Below are 19,624 nucleotides of genomic sequence, written 5' to 3' on the forward strand. Positions count from 1 at the left end.
TTCAGTTTCCCAACTTCGAGGTGGCGGAGGGGGGGGGGGGTGTCCCACGCATGTGCTCAAACTTTATTTCGTCTAGTATGGGACACATATATATCTATACCCCTATATAGTGTGCGAATAACTTTGAAAGTTGCTCGTTGGATGAAGCCAATCCGACGGTACAGAGATGGGATATCCGAGCACCATTGGCCGTGGGATATCAACTACATTCCACCAGATTTTCCACATGTACAATCTAGAAGACTGCATGGTTGAACTAAAGGATAATGCACAAATCTCAAAACACAAGCACTTCTCCTTTGTTCTCTAGAATCTTCCATATCTTAATTGTCCAAACTTTTTTTCTAAATGAATTGTCACCATTGTATTTACTTTATGCTTTATAATGCACGATTCCATGAATCTTAAAATATTTTTTATAAGACTAATTGATTTTGGATGAGATGAACTATAAGAATTAAACGAACATCTACATCATGCATATATGACTCAAAGCTTACATGTTATAGTGTGGTATTTATTCATAATTTGGTTACCAAATCTCATGTGTGCAATGCACGTGTACCTTACTAGTATCAATAGGAAACCATCATGGTCAAATCCTTCTTGTTCTTGGGTCAAAGGGATGGATTGTGTGGGGCCCCCTAATTGTCGGTAAAGGATAGTATATATACCTCAGGGAGCCCACAGATATGTGTTGCGTCTATAAGCCGCACAAGGGAGACGTGCTCGAGAAGAACACCCTGCCCCCTATACCCTGCATGCAACTTGAAAAAGGTTTATATAATCGCCATGACAGGTCAAGTCAATCATTCTTTAATTTTTTAGAGGAAAAATTAACCCATAAAAATATATTAGGTTTATATAATCGCCATGACATGTCAAGTCAATCATTCTTTAATTTGTAGAGCAAAAAATAACCCATAAAAACATAGTCTACAAATTAGCTAAACAAGGATCCCAAGGTTCATATAAATGCCATGATAGGTCACTATAGAGATATAATATATCTCTATAATGACCGTGCCATGGTATTTAAATGAAGCTTGAGATATGCAACTTCCGCTGGGTGACCCATCCTTGGACTACTCCAGCCCGAGTATGCTTAACTTATGTGTTCTATTCGACTAGGCTAGAGGATGGGAAGCCGGCCCTTGCTGATAAGAATTGCCTCCCTGCCATTAAGGCGTTTCACCCTGGTCACCCTATGGGACCTTCCCTCCTATCACACACATTTGTGCTTTTAGAAACTGTGTGGGATATTTACAAGGCCGGTGTGTCGCCACTAGCCTTCAACGAGCACTGACACAGGTAGCAGGAAAACGATGGGATAAGAGGCGGGAAACCGATGAGAGGAGTGGCGAGAAACGGTAGCCTGTTTAGAAAACCTAGTAGAGAAGGAAGCATGAGCTAGCACGACACATACGGACAATGCTTACCCATGTACTGCATGTGCAGTCGAAAGGGCTCAGGGTTGCCATTTGATTTGGGAGCATTCAACGGTGCACACGTACGATCCGTGGGGTTTGGGTTTTGGCCAATCAGAACGCACGACTCAGATCGCGCACGCAGCAGGGGGAGGGGGTCATCGGCGACGGTTTGGTAGGCACACGGCTTTCGTGAGTGAATCGTGTGCTATTTGAAAACATTTCGTGAGAAGAATCTTAGTTTTTAAATCCCTGTAAATATAAAACTAACCCAAAAATCGTGAAACCAGGCATGGTGTCATGACATGGCACATATATGTCGAGGAATTTTTTTCGTCTATTTTGGTGCAAGTTTTATTACAAGCCTCTTATAAACCGGAGCTTCTCTCAAAGAAGCCTCGTGGTTCTGGTAGGGAAACGTGTCCCCCTTGTGGGCGAAACGTAATCACTGCCTCTTTTCGCCTTGTATTTTCTTCTATCAGCAACATGGAACGACATGATATTCATGCTGAAATTTAAACTTATTCAGGGTTCGTTTAGCCTTTTTATACACTAATTGAGTTTCCTAGGCATTTAATGTCCATAATTCAAATCTGAACTTCAAATACATGCTCCATTTCACCAAAATGGCTAGAAAATTTATACATGTGTCCTTGAGTGTATGTTTAGGTCCCATGCCAGGAATGAGCACGAATTACAACCGTACCCGCGTCCTGGCTCGTCCTCAAACATTTGGAATCTTAGTTTTTAAATCCCCGTAAATCCTAAACTCACCAGAATGTCATCAAAGGTGGCATGGTGTCACGTCATGGCACATATATGTCATGGTAAAAACATAGTACAATTTGGGACAAGCTTTATTACAAACCTCTTACAAACCGGAGCTTCTCTCAAAGAAGCCTCGTGGTTCCGATAGGGAAACGTGTTCCCTTGTGGGGGAAACATAATCACTGCCTCTTTTCGCCTTCTATTTTCTTCCACGGGCAACATGGAATGACAAGATATCCGTGCTGAAATTTATACTTATTCAGAGTTCATTTGGCCTTTTTATACTCTAATTGAGTTTCCTAGGCATTTAATGAAATTAATTCAAATCTGAACTTCAAATACATGCTCCAGTTCACCAAAATGGCTAGAAAAATTATACATGTGTCCTTGGGTGCATGTATAGGGCCCATGCCAGGAATGGGAACGAATTACAACCGTATCGGTGTCCTGGCTCGTCCTCAAACATTTCGAATCTCGGTTTTTAAATCCCCATAAATCCAAAACTCACCAAAATGTCATCAAAGGTGGCATGGTGTCACGTCATTACACCTATATGCCATGGTAAAAACATTTCCAATTTGGGCCAAGATTTATTACAAAACTCTTACAAACCGGAGCCTGTTGCAAGAACCATCGTGGTTTCGATTGGGAAACGTGTCCCCTTGTGGGCCAAACGTTAATCGCTCCCTCTTCTAGCCTCGTAGTATTTTCTTCTACACGTGACACGAAACAAGGGGATATTCGCGCTGAACTTTGAAATTATTAAGGGTTTGTTTGACCTTTTTTATTCATTAATTGATTTTTCTAGGCATTTAATGTCCATAATTCAAATCCGAACTACAAATACATGCTCAAGTGCACCAAAATGGCCAGAAAAAACGTACATGTTTCCTTGGGGTGCATGTTTAGGTCCCATGGAACGAATGGGAACGAATTCAACCGTCTCGTTGTCCTGGCTTGGCCACAAACATTGCGAATCTCTGTTTTTAAATCTCTATAAATCCAAAACTCACCAGGAAATCATGAGACTTGGCATGGTGTCACTACATGGTACATATAATTGTCCAATTTTGGTGAAGCTATATTACAAACCTCTTACAAACCGGTGTTTGTCGCAACCCTCGTGCTTCCGGTAGGGAGAAATGCCCCTCTTGTGGGAGAAACAATAATCGTTGCCTCTTCTCGCCTTGAACTTTGTTTTCTACAGGCAACATAGAATAACATGAGTGTCGGGCTGAAATTTGAAATTGTTCAGGGTTCATTTGACCACTGTATATATTACTAATTACTTTGTTTTCTATGCATTTAATGTAGTCCATAATTCAAATTTGAACTACAAGCACATGCTCCAATGAAGCAAAATGGGTGGGAAATTGTACATGTGTCATTGGGTGCATGTTTAGGTCTCATTTAAGGAATTGAATGGGAATGAATTACAAACTTGTCGTCGTCCTGAAACATTGAGAATCTCGGTTTTTAAATCCCAGTAAATCAAAAAATCACCCAAAAACATGAAACTTGGCATGGTTTCATGACATGGCACATATATGTCGTGGTAAAAAACTGTCTAGTTTGAGTAGAGGCGCACACATTAGTAGCCAACGATATCCTTTTTGAAACAAAAAGTTGACATGTTAATATCGCAAACGGTTGTATTATATTAACCATGTCGAAATTTTACCATACTCGGTGGCGTGCGTGCAGCTGTTTGATTAGACGGGATGAGCGCGAGAAGTTCACCATGCAGGCTCGATGGGACGCGTGCGAGCAGTCCGCCGCGTAGGCTCGACGGGACGCGTGTATCCTGTCCACCTCACAGGCTCGCGGGACACGTGCGAGTAGCAAGGCCGCCCATGCTCACTGGGAAGCGAGCTCTTTGACCTCCATGCACAAGGCGCCACCCGCCTCGCTCACAACTTCTCCATTAATGGGTTAATTAAAGCACCTGGAGGGAGGGTGTTTGCTTGTAATCCCATGGCAGCATTTTGCTTTGTTCGTGTTTTCAACTCGTATTCCGCCCTAATTTAAATTTCCACAATGGGCAATGGATAATATGACCACAAATAAATGGCAACGGATAATACGATGACATATTTACAATTGAGCAGATAATAATTGTCTTACATATTCTAGATAATTTAAAATTCCACATGCGACAAAGCCCGGAAGAGACGGGGGCAAGAGAAGAAGGAAATTGCAGACAACGATCTGGGTCGCTACTGCCTCTACTCGTTGATGGATCGCCGGGGGACGACATCCTCCAGCTCCTGCTTCAATTCCTCACGACTTTGCTTCAAAGCAGCCACGGATTCCTCCACCTCCTGCTCGCGCTTGATCCGGAGCTTCATCAAGTCACCCATCAGTTCCTCGATGACCACTGTCAGCGTCATCCCCGAGGCACTGCTCTGCTCATGCAGCATGTTCCAGCCGGCGGCCTCCTCCTCCTTCTCGGCGAGAGCCTTGAGGAGCATTACAATGTCACCCATGAATTGCTCGACGAGGCCGGTTGCCTTGTCAACCTAGCCATCGCTGATCTTGAGTAGCTTCATGAAGCCATCGACCAGCTCCTGCTGTGTAGTGATGCCAGCGAGAATGTCGTCATCATTGGCGAAGGACTTCAGGAATGCTGGCTTGTCTTGATGGGCGACGATGCGAATGCGCTTGTGAGAGCCCTCGCATGCCCATGAGAGCCCGTTCGAGGGCCAGGCTGCGTGCCGGGACATCTCTGCTGCGGCTGCGGCTTCGTGGCAGGACCTCTCTAGTGCTTCTGCAGCCTTGGTCTTTGCTGCCTGGTTATATGTCCACCCTAAACTCCTCCTACCGGTCCTGGCGGAATGACTTGACAGGAAAGGCCAATTTTGTGGGTGATGAGGAGACGAACTGTGAAGTAATTTTTTGAGTGGGCAGTTTTTATAGCTCAGCGCTAAGTGTGAACACATATTAGTTTGATAGGTGTGAACAGATTTGCAATTACTTATTGCGTTGTAATCAGCAATGTGACGAGAAACAAGGTCAAAATTTATTGATGGTAGAAGGTTGACCACGTGGTTGGTCGCCGTTGAGGCGGCTGCGGTGCACTCTCCTCACGTCCGTCCGCGCATTTTGCTCGCCATTGAGGCGGTCGTGGCGCGCTCCGCTCTGACATCCCTGTGCGCACTCTGCTCGCCGTCGATGCAAATTTACAATGGCAACCATTAATAATTCTTAATAATTGTCTTACATATTCAGGATAATTTAAAATGCCACATGCGCCAAGGCTCAGAACACTCACGACCTACGTATGCATACAATTATATAAAAAATAAGCTAAAAGGCTGAGCTGGCGGCCTTCCGACAATGGTCTTCTCGAACTCCCTGATCAGCATAGCACCCTTGCGGCCGTATGTGTAACTTACTAATCATCGCACATGAGTACTCGCAGACGCATCATGTGCAATACTCCTAGCCACCGCAAGCAACTAGTTTGCAGTTTTCTAAGTTTTTCTACACACAGAATCACACACGAACAAATGGTATTAACCGTATGTGTTGTAATTTCTCATTGCAAACAGTTCATCCGAGTCGGTTGTTTGCCACGTATGACACACATCTTGTTAAGTTGAATTGTTTCTGTTGTGTTCGCTAACCAAAAACAGTTCGTCCGAGTGAACCGTATGTCCTATATCACACACACCTTGATCAGGCTAACAGTTTTTGTTGCACTCCCTAATAGAAAATAGTTCAGAGCGAATTGTATGCCGTATATCGCACACACATTGATATGGCTGGCTGTTTTTGTTGTTCTTCCTCATCACAAATAGTTCGAACGGGTTAACCGTGTGCCCTCAATTGTACACGCAACTAAAATCTGAACTGTGTTTGATGGCTCTACCATCGCAAACGTTTTGCATCTTTTTTGACTGGTTTTTTACATCCTCGTTTGTGATTAATGCATCACACACAGTTTCGTCAAAGGGTCTCTGATCAAAGTGTCGCGCTAGTAGCATCCTGCAGTAGTGTATATATACCCCTCCACTCCCTTCTCCATATGAGAGGGAGCCTTCAGAACGTGCCTACACTTCTAGTATACATTTTCTGAGAGAAAACCACATACTCATGTGTTGAGATCAAGACATTCCAATCCTACCAAAACAATCTTGATTTCTAGCCTTCTCCAAGTTGCTTTCCACCATATCCAAATCTGTGAGAGAGGGTTGAGTGTTGGGGAGACTATCATTTGATGCACAAAACCAATGAGTTCATCATCAACACAACATCTATTACCTTGTGGGGAGTGGTGTCTCCTAGATTGGTTAGGTGTCGCTTGGGAGCCTCCGACAAGATTGTGGAGTTAATCCAAGAAGTTTGTAAGGGCAAGGAGATCGCCTACTTCGTGAAGATCTACCCGAGTGAGGCAAGTCCTTCTTGGGCGATGGCCATGGTGGGATAGACAAGGTTGCTTCTTCGTGGACCCTTCATAGATGGAGACCTTTGTGGACTCGTGCAACCGTTACCCTTCGTGGGTTGAAGTCTCCATCAAGGTGGATGGACGATAGCACCACTTATCGGAACCACGCCAAAAATCTCCGTGTCATCATTGCATTTGCTCTCTCCAAACCCTTCCATTTACCATCATATGCAATGCTTTACTTTCCGCTGCTACACTATTAGAATAGCATGTGTAGGTTGATTCCTTGACTTATGCTAATTGCTAAAATCTACCCACAACTAAAATTGGGAAAGGGATAGAATTTTATTTGGTCAAGTAGTCTGATCAACCCCCCTCTTGACCTATTTTTGATCCTACAAGTGGTATTGGAGCTTTATTCTCCACTTTCCTTGATCTCCATTGCTTTGGTGATCACAGGCTTGGTTTCACAACCTAGGAGAGTATGGCGTCTAGCGAGGGAAATTACCACAGTAGAGGTCCTCACTTTGATGGTACAAAGTTTGCTAGTTGGAAGCATAAGATGAAAATGCATATTATTGGTCATGACCCCGCCGTTTAGGCTATTGTGCGCATTGGCTTGCAAGGTGATTTCTTTGAGGATGGAAAAAGAACAGGATCATGAAGCATCCGTGGAAGAAATGAAGATGTTCAATACAATGCTTAAGTTTTGTGACATTCTCTTCAATGGATTGTGCCCCGAATAATGCAACAAAATCAGCCGCCTTGACAATGCAAAGGAAATTTCGGATACTTTGGTTGATATGCACGAAGGTACCGAGTCCGTCAAGGAATCCAAATTGGATGTGCTTCAAAGTCAACTTGACAAGTTCAAGATGAAGGATGGTTAAGGAGTCGCCGAGATGTACTATAGGCTTGCTCTCATCACAAATGAGATTGCTGGCTTAGGAAGCGAATAGATGACCGACAAGTTCATCATCAAGAAGATCCTAAGAGACTTGGATGGAAAATATGATATTGTGCGCACCTTGATTCAAATGATGCCTAATAACAAATATCTCAAGCCCATGGAAGTGTAGGATCGAAAGTATGTCTAGAGGGGGGTCATTAGACTAGTTGACCAAATAAAAATCTAGCCTTTTCCCAATTTTAAGTCTTGGCAGATTTTAGCGAATTCGCACAAGTCAAGCAATCAACCTACACATGCAAGTCTAAGAATATAGCAGCGGAATGTAAAACATTTGCATATGAAGGTAAAGGGAGGAGTTTGGAGGGAGCAAATGCAATGTAGACACGAAGATTTTTGGTGTGGTTCCGGTAGCTGGTGCTATCGTACATCCATGTTGATAGAGACTTCAACCCACGAAGGGTAACGGTTGCGCGAGTCCACGGAGGCTCCACCCACGAAGTGTCCATGAAGAAGCAACCTTGTCTATCCCACCATGGCCTTCGCCCACGGACGACTTGCCTCACTAGGGTAGATCTTCACAAAGTGGGCGATCTCCTCGCCCATACAAACTCCTTGGTTCAACTCCACAATCTTTTCGGAGGCTTCCAAGTGACACCTAACCAATCTAGGAGACACCACTCTCCAAAAGGTAATAGATGGTGTGTTGATGATGAACTCCCTGCTCTTGTGCTTCAAATGATAGTCTCCCCAACACTCAACTCTCTCTCACTCATTTGGATTTGGTGGAAAGATGATTTTAGTGGAAAGCAACTTGGGGAAGGATAGAGATCAAGATTCATATGGTTGGAATGGAATATCTTGGTCTCAACACATGAGTAGGTGGTTCTCTCTTAGAAAATGAATGCTGAAGTATAGGCACGTTCTGATGGATCCACTTACTAATGAAGGAAGGGTGGAGGGGTATAAATAGCCTCCACACCAATCTAACTGTTACACACAATTTACCAAACTTAGTGTGACCAAATCAGAAAACTCGGTCAGACCGATTCAGTTCATAATGTGACCGTTAGGCATTTCGGTGGGACGGACATGTCAACTTGGTGGAACCGATTCTATTAAGGTTAGGGCATAATGTAATCTCGGTGAGACCGATTACACAAACTCGGTGGGACCGGTTTTGGTAATAGGCTAACCAGAGAATTGGTCAGGCAAACTCGGTGGGACCGAATCACTCATTTTGGTGAGACCGAAACGTTATGAAAGGGAAACAAAGAGTTTGCATTGCGAACTCAGTGGGACTGATCGCTCATCTCGGTTGAACCGAAACGTTATGAAGGGAAACAGAGAGTTTGCAATCTAATCTCGGTGAGACAAAGATCCCCATCGATGAGACCGCTATGACTAGGATTTCTGGCACTGGCTATGTCAAGTGAACTCGGTGGCGCCGGACAGAATATTTCGGTGGGGCCGAGTTTGACTTTTGGTTTGGGACATATATGGATATGAGAATGTGGTTGAGGGTTTTTGGAGTATATCACTAAGCATTTTGAGCAAGCACGCCATTAAGCGACACCTCATCCCCTTTTAATAGTATTGGCTTTTCCTATGGAAACAATGTGATCTTGGATCACTAAAATGAAAAAGTAGAGTCTTGAGCTTGAGCCAATACGTGTCCATAGCATTTTGAGGGGTCCACATTCTTAATCCATGCCATGCCAATCACTGAACTTTCTTAAATGATCATCTTGAAATACTATTAGTTCAATGAGTTATATGTTGTTAATAATTACCAAAACCACCCAGGGATAGTAGCACTTTCAATCTCCCCTTTTTGGTAATTGACGACAACATATAGATCAAAGCTTCGACAAATGGCAATAAGATTTAAATACATCGTTGCTTTGAGAAGTATGTGATAAGCAAGAGCTCCCCCTATATTTGTGCACTATTTAAGATTTCTTTTGAATGCAAATGCACAATCGATTAGGATCATGGGTCACTCTTCCATGTCACATACATCTTGGTGGAGCGCTCAAAATGATATGTATTAAAACATGCACTCATCACCAAGCAAAGTGAATGATCACATAAGGATATAAAAGATAATGTCATCCAAGAAAATGTTAAAGTATGATATGATCAAACACATGATCATACAAGTATCTCGCACAGACATAAAGTATCAAATGAGCACACCCACAAGTTCAACTAAAAGGCAAGAAAGCAAGAGAGACAAAGCAGCAAAGCAGCACTCTCTCTAAGCCTATGATCTATACACTCTCTATCAAACGAGCACACACACAAGTTGAACTAAAAGGAAAGAAAGCAAGAGAGACAAAACACCAAAGCAACAAAGCAACAAAGCAACAGTCTATCTCGAAGCCTATGATCTCTACATTCTCCCCCTTTGGCAACAAGTTACCAAAAAGCTCTAAAATGCATAGCGCTATGCGTCTCTCAGGCTTGTTCTTTGGAAGGTGGCGTAGATAGAACTCCAAGGACGAAGGCATCAGTGGATGATGTTGAAGCTGGTGGAGTAGGTGCTGGAGGTGGTACTGAAGTCGTTGCTGGTGCAGATGAAGTAGCTCTTTTATCTGATATTGGCACTACAGCTGACCTCTGACTCCTTGGCACTTGCTGAAAAGCATCCATAGTTTCCTTCCCTCTCTTCTCCTAAGCTTCCTCCTGGAGCTGCTCAACTGCAGTCTGTATCTCAGTCACCTTGAGGTCAAGATCATAGAATTTTGTCTCAACAATCCTTTCCAAGCTCTCTCGATTCTGAGCCAGGGTGGCCAAGCCCTTCTCAATGCTCAATGTTTCTTGTATCAGATAACCCAATTGATCTTGTTTGCTCTTTAAGAACACCTGAGATGCTTCCTCGTCACTTGGCATCCTTGCAGCCTTTTCTACATTTTCCTTAGCTCTCTTCTCTTGTGCTTGTGCTGATGAAGGTTCATTCTCATTCATCACAACTATTTTATCCTCAAATTTTGGGTGCAAAGGTAAGTGCACCTTGTCCAACAGGTAAGTGCATGTGCCCATCTTGGAGTTGATGAGCACCTGAATATGTGTAGCAAACCCGCAAGATCTTTTCTGATCTACTGCAGTCCTCTTGATTGTCTCAACAATCAGACTCATGAACTTGAATTTTTTATGGACATCAAATATTTGCAGCAGGTTGATTGAATGTCCTCTTATCATCTTTTGATCTCCAGATTTGGGTAAGAGAGTATGCCTTAAGATGGTGTTGATTGTAGGCAGACCAGGCAGTAGATAATGCACAAATCCAAGCTTGTGTGTCTCCAAAGCTTTATTGGGGATCTCCTTGTACATATTTTCCATTGAGTTGTGGTCCTTCTTCTTCTTGGCATACACATCCAAATCATCCTCATGTTCCTCTGGGGCATTGATCAACTTTGCCCACTCATCAATAGTCGATTGGTACCTCGTACCTTCAGACATCCACACTATTCTGCCATATGGATAGAAATGAGCAGTGGAGTAGAACTGCATAACGAGTTCATCATTCTATTTGGTCAACTTTTGACCCACAAACTCATCAACTCCACAAGCTTTGAAGCTTTCATGTACACCTAGGAAAAAGTCTTCAGTCTCATAAATGAATTCCCAATCGACCCATTTCATATCACATACAATTGGCTTCTTTTCAAGCAGAATGGTCTCATAGAAATCCTGATGTTCCTTGGTGTGGAACCTATAGTCCACTGCAGTCCTTCTCCTCATAGCATAGGGATCAAACTGTCTCCAAAGTCTCAGTCATGCATCGTTCCTAATGTTCATGTCCTCAGCCACTGGATGTGTGTCATTCTATTCTGGAATCTTTGGTTTCAGTTTTCTCAGCACTTGGGCTTCTGCATCTTCTTCTTCAACTTTAGGCACTGGGCCTTGTTCTTTTCTTTAGCAGGCATATTCCTGGTGCTTCTCTTGGGCTTAGAAGGATTTTGAGCAGCAGCCTTGGGAGAAGCTTTGGGCTTTGATGGAGCAGCCCCTGACCTGATTGCATCTCCCATGAGCTCCTTGGACTTGGGTGCTGGTTCAACATCCTCTTCCTCTTCATCTTCTTCCGGTTCTCTCATTATGGAGGATCTACCAAGTACTATGGAAGTGGTCTTCTTGACCCTCTCCTTCCTCTTCTTTCCCTCTCCAGCAGCTTATCTAGTTAGCTTAGAGTTTCAGCAGTTGAGGCCCTGGACTTAGACATTGGGATTCTTTTTGCAGGTGCCTTCTTATTCAACCCGGGCTTAGTTGTTGCAGCAATGCCATACTCTTTCTTCAGCACCTTCTTTTTGGAGCTAACTTCCTCCTAAAGAGCCACATAGTCCTCATCTTCAGAATCTGAGGTTTTCTTCTTCCTTATTCTGGTGGCTGCGTTTGGCAAGTTACTAGGACTACTCCTGCTACCCTCATCATAGTTGCTTGAGGGACTAGTGCCCTCACTCAATTGCATTTTCTCCTCAGATCTATTTTGGCTATTACTCTGGTCAGACATCTTGGCAAGCACACTAACAACAAACCCTGTGAATAGATGTAGATGGGGTAGAATGGATGAGCATCAAGAAGTGCATACTTTTTGCAAAACACATGAGTCAAAAACTTAGTTTTATTTCTCCACAGAATGCATTTCAGAGCTACCAATTTGTTAAACTCGGTGATACCGAAGCAAGTGTTGGAGTATAAACTAGTGAACTCTGTTAGACCGAGTCATAGTTCGGTGACTCCGAGATTGCTAGGGTTTCACAGAGAATCGAACTCGGTCGCACCGATTTGCAATTTTCGGTCACACCGAAAAGCGCATGTGCAATGGCCTAAGCAAAATCAGTCAGACCGGTTTCTACAACTCGGTCGGTCCGAGATGAGTTCAGCGGAGACCTAACCCTAAACTTTCGAAGCAAACCTAATTTACGGGGAGTTTTCTTTGGATAGATTGATTTCATACTTGGTGCGAATCATGGCAAAGCAATGTGCTAAAAATCAGAATGAGGAATTAGCACATAAACTCGAACTCATACCTAGTTCGGCGGGAGTTTGCTATGGCGACAACGGTAGGATAGAGTCCCATTGACGACGGTGGAGATCAGCGGCAGGAGGTCGCTGGCGACAACGAGATGATCCAGAGACCCGAGACGGCAGAGCAGGACACACGCGGGATGATAAGTTTTCGAAAAGTTTCCAAAATTCAACCCGTCGGTATATATATCCCGACCCTGTCGGTGTGACCGAGTGGAACAACTTGGTTGCACCGACATGCAGAATCGCAAGCGGTTACTGCAACTCGGTGTGACCGAAAAGTTCAAATCGTTTGCACTGAGATTGAAAACCTAGATCAACTCAGTGAACTCGGTGTGACCGAAAAGGATGGATCGGTCAGACCGAAATGCACAGAGAGGTTTTGTAAGTTTAAGTCTATGACGAATCGGGGACTCCGAGTGCTCCTCACACAGAGTGGTTCGAATCTGACTTGGTCAAACTTTGTGATATAGCCTGAATAGAGTTTGATATGAGAAAATCATAGATAGCTAGAGGAGGTTCTTAGGCATTATTGTCCATCCACTTGGCAAAGGAGAAAATGCCAAACAATCAAAACAACAAGTGGATGTCCTCGAATGAGTAAAATATGCATCAACATGCTCACACAATAAAATGGAAAATGAAATATGTGGCAGAGCATGCACAAACACTCTAGGATCTATCAAGCAATTGGCGATGACTAGGTCATCTATATATGAGTATATTGACTTAAGAGTCAAATGAGAACATTCGATCGTAGGTCATACTCATCGTTTAAGCACAAGTGGAGTTACCACTTTTACATAAAGCATTGTTGTGTTCACACCTTTAGAGTTGCTTTAGCTCAATTGTTAGAGTAAAGCTCCCCCTAGATGTGATATCCCCCCTAGAAGGGATGAACTAACCTTGGGTTTTGTTGATGATGAATTCATGTAGATGTTGAAGATGTGGATGTGCAATATTGATGTAGATCATTTGGAGCAATCCTTGGAGTGAGTTGCACTTTCAATACCTACACGGGTTAGTCCCACAAGCAACAAACAAGGATATCCATAGACATAGAGTGATGTACACACAAGATGATGTCCATGAAAGCATTAGGTTACCTTTTCCATTGTTTTACCAACAAGAGGGTTTGTGACTCCTTGAACTAGTCCATGATGTGGAAGTTGTTTACACTTGTTCTCGCCAAAGTGCTATGAGTGAAGTAAGTTGGAGGAGTCACCCTCAAGAACTCTCTAGTCCTTCTTTGGGATCCACATCATCTTGATGGGAATCCTTGGAGTTGTAGTCATACTTGATGAAGTAGAACTTGATGTAGTCTTGGGAACCCACTTGACCAAGGCCTTGGGAGCTTCTTCAAATGCATCAATCTCCTCTTGAAGTTTGTCCTTGAAATTTTGCTTGTGGTATTGTGGTGAAAGATCATCTTGAGCTTGTGTCCCTTGGAAGGAAGTATGATCATACTTCTCTTGTTTAGGAACAAACTTCTTCTTGGGGTATTGATCTTCTTCACACTCAACTCCATTGGCATTGAACTTTCGTTCAAAACCAATACGTTGATTCTTCCGGTGCCTTCCTTGCTTGCGTACAATTTCCTCAAATTGCTTACTTCCGGCAAGACTCTTGTAGACACCTTTCTCTATAATTCCCTTCAATAAGCTACTTTCTTGCTCAAGTGTAACTTGGCTAAGAGAATCATTAGTGGAATCAAGAGAACTACTAGAAGCAACAATATTGGATTTAACATGATTGTTGTTACTACTAGAAGAAGAATCTTTCTTACTCTTGTTGCTAGAATTAACTCGTGGCATGTAAGTAGACAAGAGTAACTGCTTGGCAATGCAAGAAGAACTTTTCTTGCGAAGATCATCATTGAGCTTTTCAAAGCGTAACTTCTCATGAGTCTTTAAAAACTCTCAATGATTTTCCAAGGAAGTTTCATGAGCTAACTTAAGAGTGTTTAGTTCTTTAGTTAGATGCTCAATCTCCTTCTTATCATCATCATTCGTTTTATCTTGATTAGCATGATTAATAGCAAGTTCATCATAGTTTTCATCACTAGAGTTGACAACAAGTAGATCATCATCACCTAAAAATCATATTCATCACTATTGAAATCAACATACTCGGGGTGTGATACCTTTGGGCCTTTGGCCATGAAGCATCTTCCAGTTCCATCATTTGGTGAGTCAAATATGTCGGAGTTGGTTGACACAAGTGCTAGACCGGCAACACCTTCATCTTGAGTATATACGGAGTCGGAGTGATAACTTCTCTCGGAGTGATTGTCGGAGTCGGAGCCGGATACCCATTCACCAACATGAGCTTGATGTCTTCGTTCTGTGTAGCTCCTTGATGACTTGTCCTTCCTTTCCGAATTCTTGCTTCTCCGTGATGTTATTCGTTCATAACGATCATCTCTACTCCTCCTCTCTCTTGGTGGTGATTCTTATCTTCTACTTATCCTTTTGGGTGAATCTTCTCTTCATTTGTAAGGAGCCGGACACTCATTGGAGTAGTGTCCGGGTCTTCAACAATTGTAGCAATTTCTTTCACGACTCAAAGATCTTTTGTCATTGTAGTACCTTGACTTGGAACTACTTTCTTTGATTCTACTCTTGTAGGACTTGTTGAAGTTCTTCACCATTAGCCTCAATTCTTCATTGAAGGCTTGTTTCTCACATGATGATGTAGGAGCATCACATGAGGCTTCTAAGCACCACTTGACTTGTTGTGATGCTCTTCCTTATCATTGAGTAACATCTCATGAGCAACAATTCTTCCAATGACTTCCGTTGGATTGAGATATTTGTAGTTGGGCATCATTTGGATCAATGTGCACATGGTTTCATATTTACCATCCAAGGCTCTTAGGTTCTTCTTGATGATGAATCTATCGGTCATCTCTTCAGTTCCTAAGCCGGCAATCTCATTTGTGATGAGAGCAAGCCTAGAGTACATTTCAGCGATACCTTCACCATCCTTCATTTTGAACTTGTCAAGTTGACTTTGAAGCACATCCAATTTGGATTCCTTGACGGAGTCGGTACGTTCGTGCATATCAATCAAAGTATCCCAAATTTACTTTGCATTCTCATGGAAGCTAATTTTGTTGAATTCTTCGGGGCATAATCCGTTGAAGAGGATATCGCAAGCTTGAGCATTGTATTGCAACATCTTCAACTCTTCCACGGTAGCTTTATGGTCCGGTTCTCTCCCATCAAAGAATTCACCTTGCAAGCCAATACACACAATAGCCCAAACGCCGGGTTTATGTCCAAGAATATGCATTTTCATCTTATGCTTGCAACTAGCAAAATTAGTACCATCAAAGTAAGCACCTCTACGGTGGTAATTTCCCTCGCTAGATGCCATACTCTCCTAAGTTGTGAAACCAAGGCTATGATCACCAAAAGCTATGGAAGTCAATTCAAATGGAGACCAAAGCGCTGAGACCATTTGTAGGATCGGAAGTATGTCTAGAGGGTGGTGATTAGACTACTTAACCAAATAAAAATCTAGCCTTTTCCCAATTTTAAGTCTTGGCAGATTTTAGCAACTTGGCACAAGTCAAGCAATCAACCTACACATGCAAGTCTAAGAGTATAGCAGCGTAATGCAAAACACTTGCATATGAAGGTAAAGGGAGGAGTTTGGAGGCAGAAAACGCAATGTAGACACAGAGATTTTTGGCATGGTTCCGGTAGGTGGTGCTATCGTACATCCACGTTGATGGAGACTTCAACCCACGAAGGGTAACGGTTGCGCGAGTCCACAGAGGAATCCACCCATGAAGAAGCCACCTTGTCTATCCCACCATGGCGATCGCCCACGAAGGACTTGCCACACTAGGATAGATCTTCACGAAGTAGGCGATCTCGTTGCCCATACAAACTCCTTGGTTCAACTCCACAATCTTGTCAGAGGCTCCCAAGTGACACCTAACCAATCTAGGAGACACCACTTTACAAAAGGTAATAGATGGTGTGTTGATGATGAACTCCTTGCTCTTGTGCCTCAAATGACAGTCTCCCCAACACTGAACTTTCTCTCACTGATTTGGATTTGGTGGAAAGATGATTTGAGTGGAAAGCAACTTGGGGAAGGATAGAGAAAAAGATTCATATGGTTGGAATGGAATATCTTGGTCTCAACACATGAGTAGGTGGTTCTCTCTCAGAAAATGAATGTTGAAGTGTAGGGACGCTCTGATGGCTCTCCTTACTAATGAAGGAAGGGTGGAGGGGTATAAATAGCCTCCACACAAAATCTCACACTTACACACAATTTACCAAACTAGGTGGGACTAAATCAGAAAACTTGGTCAGACCGATTCAGTTCATAATGTGATCGTTAGGCATTTCGGTGGGACCGACATGTCAACTCGGTGGAACCGATTCTATTAGGGTTAGGGCATAACGTAATCTCGGTGAGACTGATTACAAAAACTCAGTGGGACATATTTTGGTAATAGGCTAACCAGAGAGTTGGTCAGGAAAACTCGGTGGGACCGAATCGCTCATTTTGGTGAGATCGAAACATTACGAAAGGGAAACCTAGAGTTTGCATTGCAAACTCGGTGGGACTGATCGCTCATCTCGATTGAACCGAAACATTACAAAGGGAAATAGAGAGTTTGCAATCTCATCTCGATGAGACCGAGATCCCTATCGGTGAGACCGGTATTACTAGGGTTTCTGGCAGTGGCTATGGCAAGTGAACTCGGTGGTGCCGGATAGAACGTTTCGGTGGGGCCGAGTTTGGATTTTTGTTTGGGATATATGTGGATATGAGAAAGTGTTTGAGGGTTTTGGAGTATATCACTAAGCATTTTGAGCAAGCAAGCCATTAAGCAACACCTCATCCCCTTTTAATAGTATTGGCTTTTCCTATGGACTCAATGTGATCTTGGATCACTAAAATGAAAAAGTAGAGTCTTGAGCTTGAGCCAATATGTGTCCTTAGCATTTTGAGGGGTCCACATTCTTAATCCATGCCATGCCAATCAATGAACTTTCTGAAATGATCATCTTGAAATAGTATTAGTTCAATGAGCTATATGTTGTTAATAATTACCAAAACCAGCCAGGGATAGTTGCACTTCCAGGAATTCATTGGTAGAATTGTTGCTCATGAGATGTCACTCGAGGATAAGGAAGAGCTCCACAACAAGTCAAGCGGTGCTTACAAATCTTCAAGTGATGCTCCTACAACATCAAGTGAGAACCAAGTATCCAATGAAGAATAGAGCCTAATCGTGAAGAACTTTGTCGGCCTCCTGGGAACGGGTGTCCCCAGACTTTCCTACCTGCGGCCCACGGCGTGGCTCCGTCAGCGGACCCGTACAACCCATCTTCACCAGCAAACAATCAAGACCCTCCCGAGGGGCCGGGCCTCACGAGGCGGATGACGGAAGAGTTCCTCGAAGGTGGCCTCACCAGGCTGGCTCTCGAGGGACGGAGAGATCAAGGCAAGGGGCACCTCACGAGGTTCTTGTGACGCAAGCCATGACGACCAAGGCCAGGCGGGCACCAGGCGGGTGCTAGCGCACACAGTGTCCTCGTTTCCTCTTTGGTGCTAAAGAGGCAAGTGCGGGCGAGGAGTCTGGAGGCATTAGGCAAAGGTTTCCATATTGATGCAACGAGACCAAGACAAGCGGAACGACAGCACGAAGGTCACCGTGGATCCCATGACGGCATCACCACCAGAGCCTTTGGCAGGCGAAGACAACCTTTTGTTAGGATAGCTTGTACTAGCTTCCCCCCTTCAAATTGGCTGTTAGGGGATCCCTTCTCGTCTAATATTTGGGAAGAGAATCCGAGCCTGTATATATAGGACTAGCCACCACCGTAGGGAGGCATCTCAACCAGGACTAGATCCATTCCACCCTCATATGCACAAGCTCACCTAACACAAGAGCACCTCTTCTCGGGAGGCTGTTCTTCACTTGTAAATGACCATGCTCAGCCCAAGAGGCAATCCACCACACCACACTGGAGTAGGGTATTACACCACATCGATGGCCCGAACCAGTATAAATCTTGTGTCACTTTATTCCGCGAGTTCAACGCGCTAAGTCTTGAGATCGCGGTGAGGGAGTGAGCTAGAGGGAGGATAGATCTTCGTGCGCACCCCAGTGTTCGAACCTCAAGGGTTTTGCCGGAACCCGAAATCTGACATTTGCCGCGCCAGGTAGGGGAGCGCTGAAGCTTTCCTTCCGTTGATGCGCGTTGCACTGCTCCACCGCATCCATGTCAGACGCGCGTCGAGCGCCAGACCGCCCTCGCCGCCCGTGTCGCTCAGACAGCCCCTGTTGGCGGGCCTCCCCGTCGTTCTTCGTTTCCTATTGCCAATGCCGCTACCGGCCCGACAGCAAACAAGCAGCAAGCATCATCACTGCACCCCTCTGTGCGGCGGGACGACCGCACCGCCACCCCGTCGCTGAGTCCGGCCGACTCATCGTCTCACGCTCGCCATGCACCCACGGACGCGCAGGCTGCGCTGCTCATGGCACACGAGCTCCTGCGGTACCGCCCGATTGATGACCTCTATGAGGACTAGTTAGACCGCATCACTGAGCTTGTCAGCGCCGCTGGGGGCTCTCCTGCACCATCCCTCTCGCTGCCTTGCCCACCTCCACCCACAGGCGATGTGGCTCATGGAGCGCCTCCGCCACCTCCGCATCAAGACGGCGCCCTTGCGCCAAGATGCACAGCTCACGGAGCGCCACCGCCCCCTCCGCGTCAAGATGGTGTCCTCGCCCCAAGATGCATGGTCTCGCGGCGTGATCTGCCATGCCGTGTGCCCGCGCATGAAGAAGGATGCTGCCAAGAGGTTCCCCAGTCGCAAGAAAATGCTCCAGCGCTTCCGGCTCTATGACAAGACTGCGTGCAGCCTACGTGTGACACCCCAAAATTTTAACCTTGTTTTACTAATTAAAATTTTGCCAGGAAAATTAAACTTTTCATTTTTCTGGGTTTTCTTTGATTTCAGTACCATCCTTTCTTGGATTTTTATGGAGTTTTATCCCAAGTGAAAGTTTCCAAATATATTACTGGACTTGTTTTCTCCCTCGAGAAAAACATTTCTCTTAAAAGTGAA

The sequence above is a fragment of the Triticum aestivum genome, chromosome 2A, assembly GCF_018294505.1.
Source record: "Triticum aestivum cultivar Chinese Spring chromosome 2A, IWGSC CS RefSeq v2.1, whole genome shotgun sequence".
Taxonomy (NCBI): Eukaryota; Viridiplantae; Streptophyta; class Magnoliopsida; order Poales; family Poaceae; genus Triticum; species Triticum aestivum.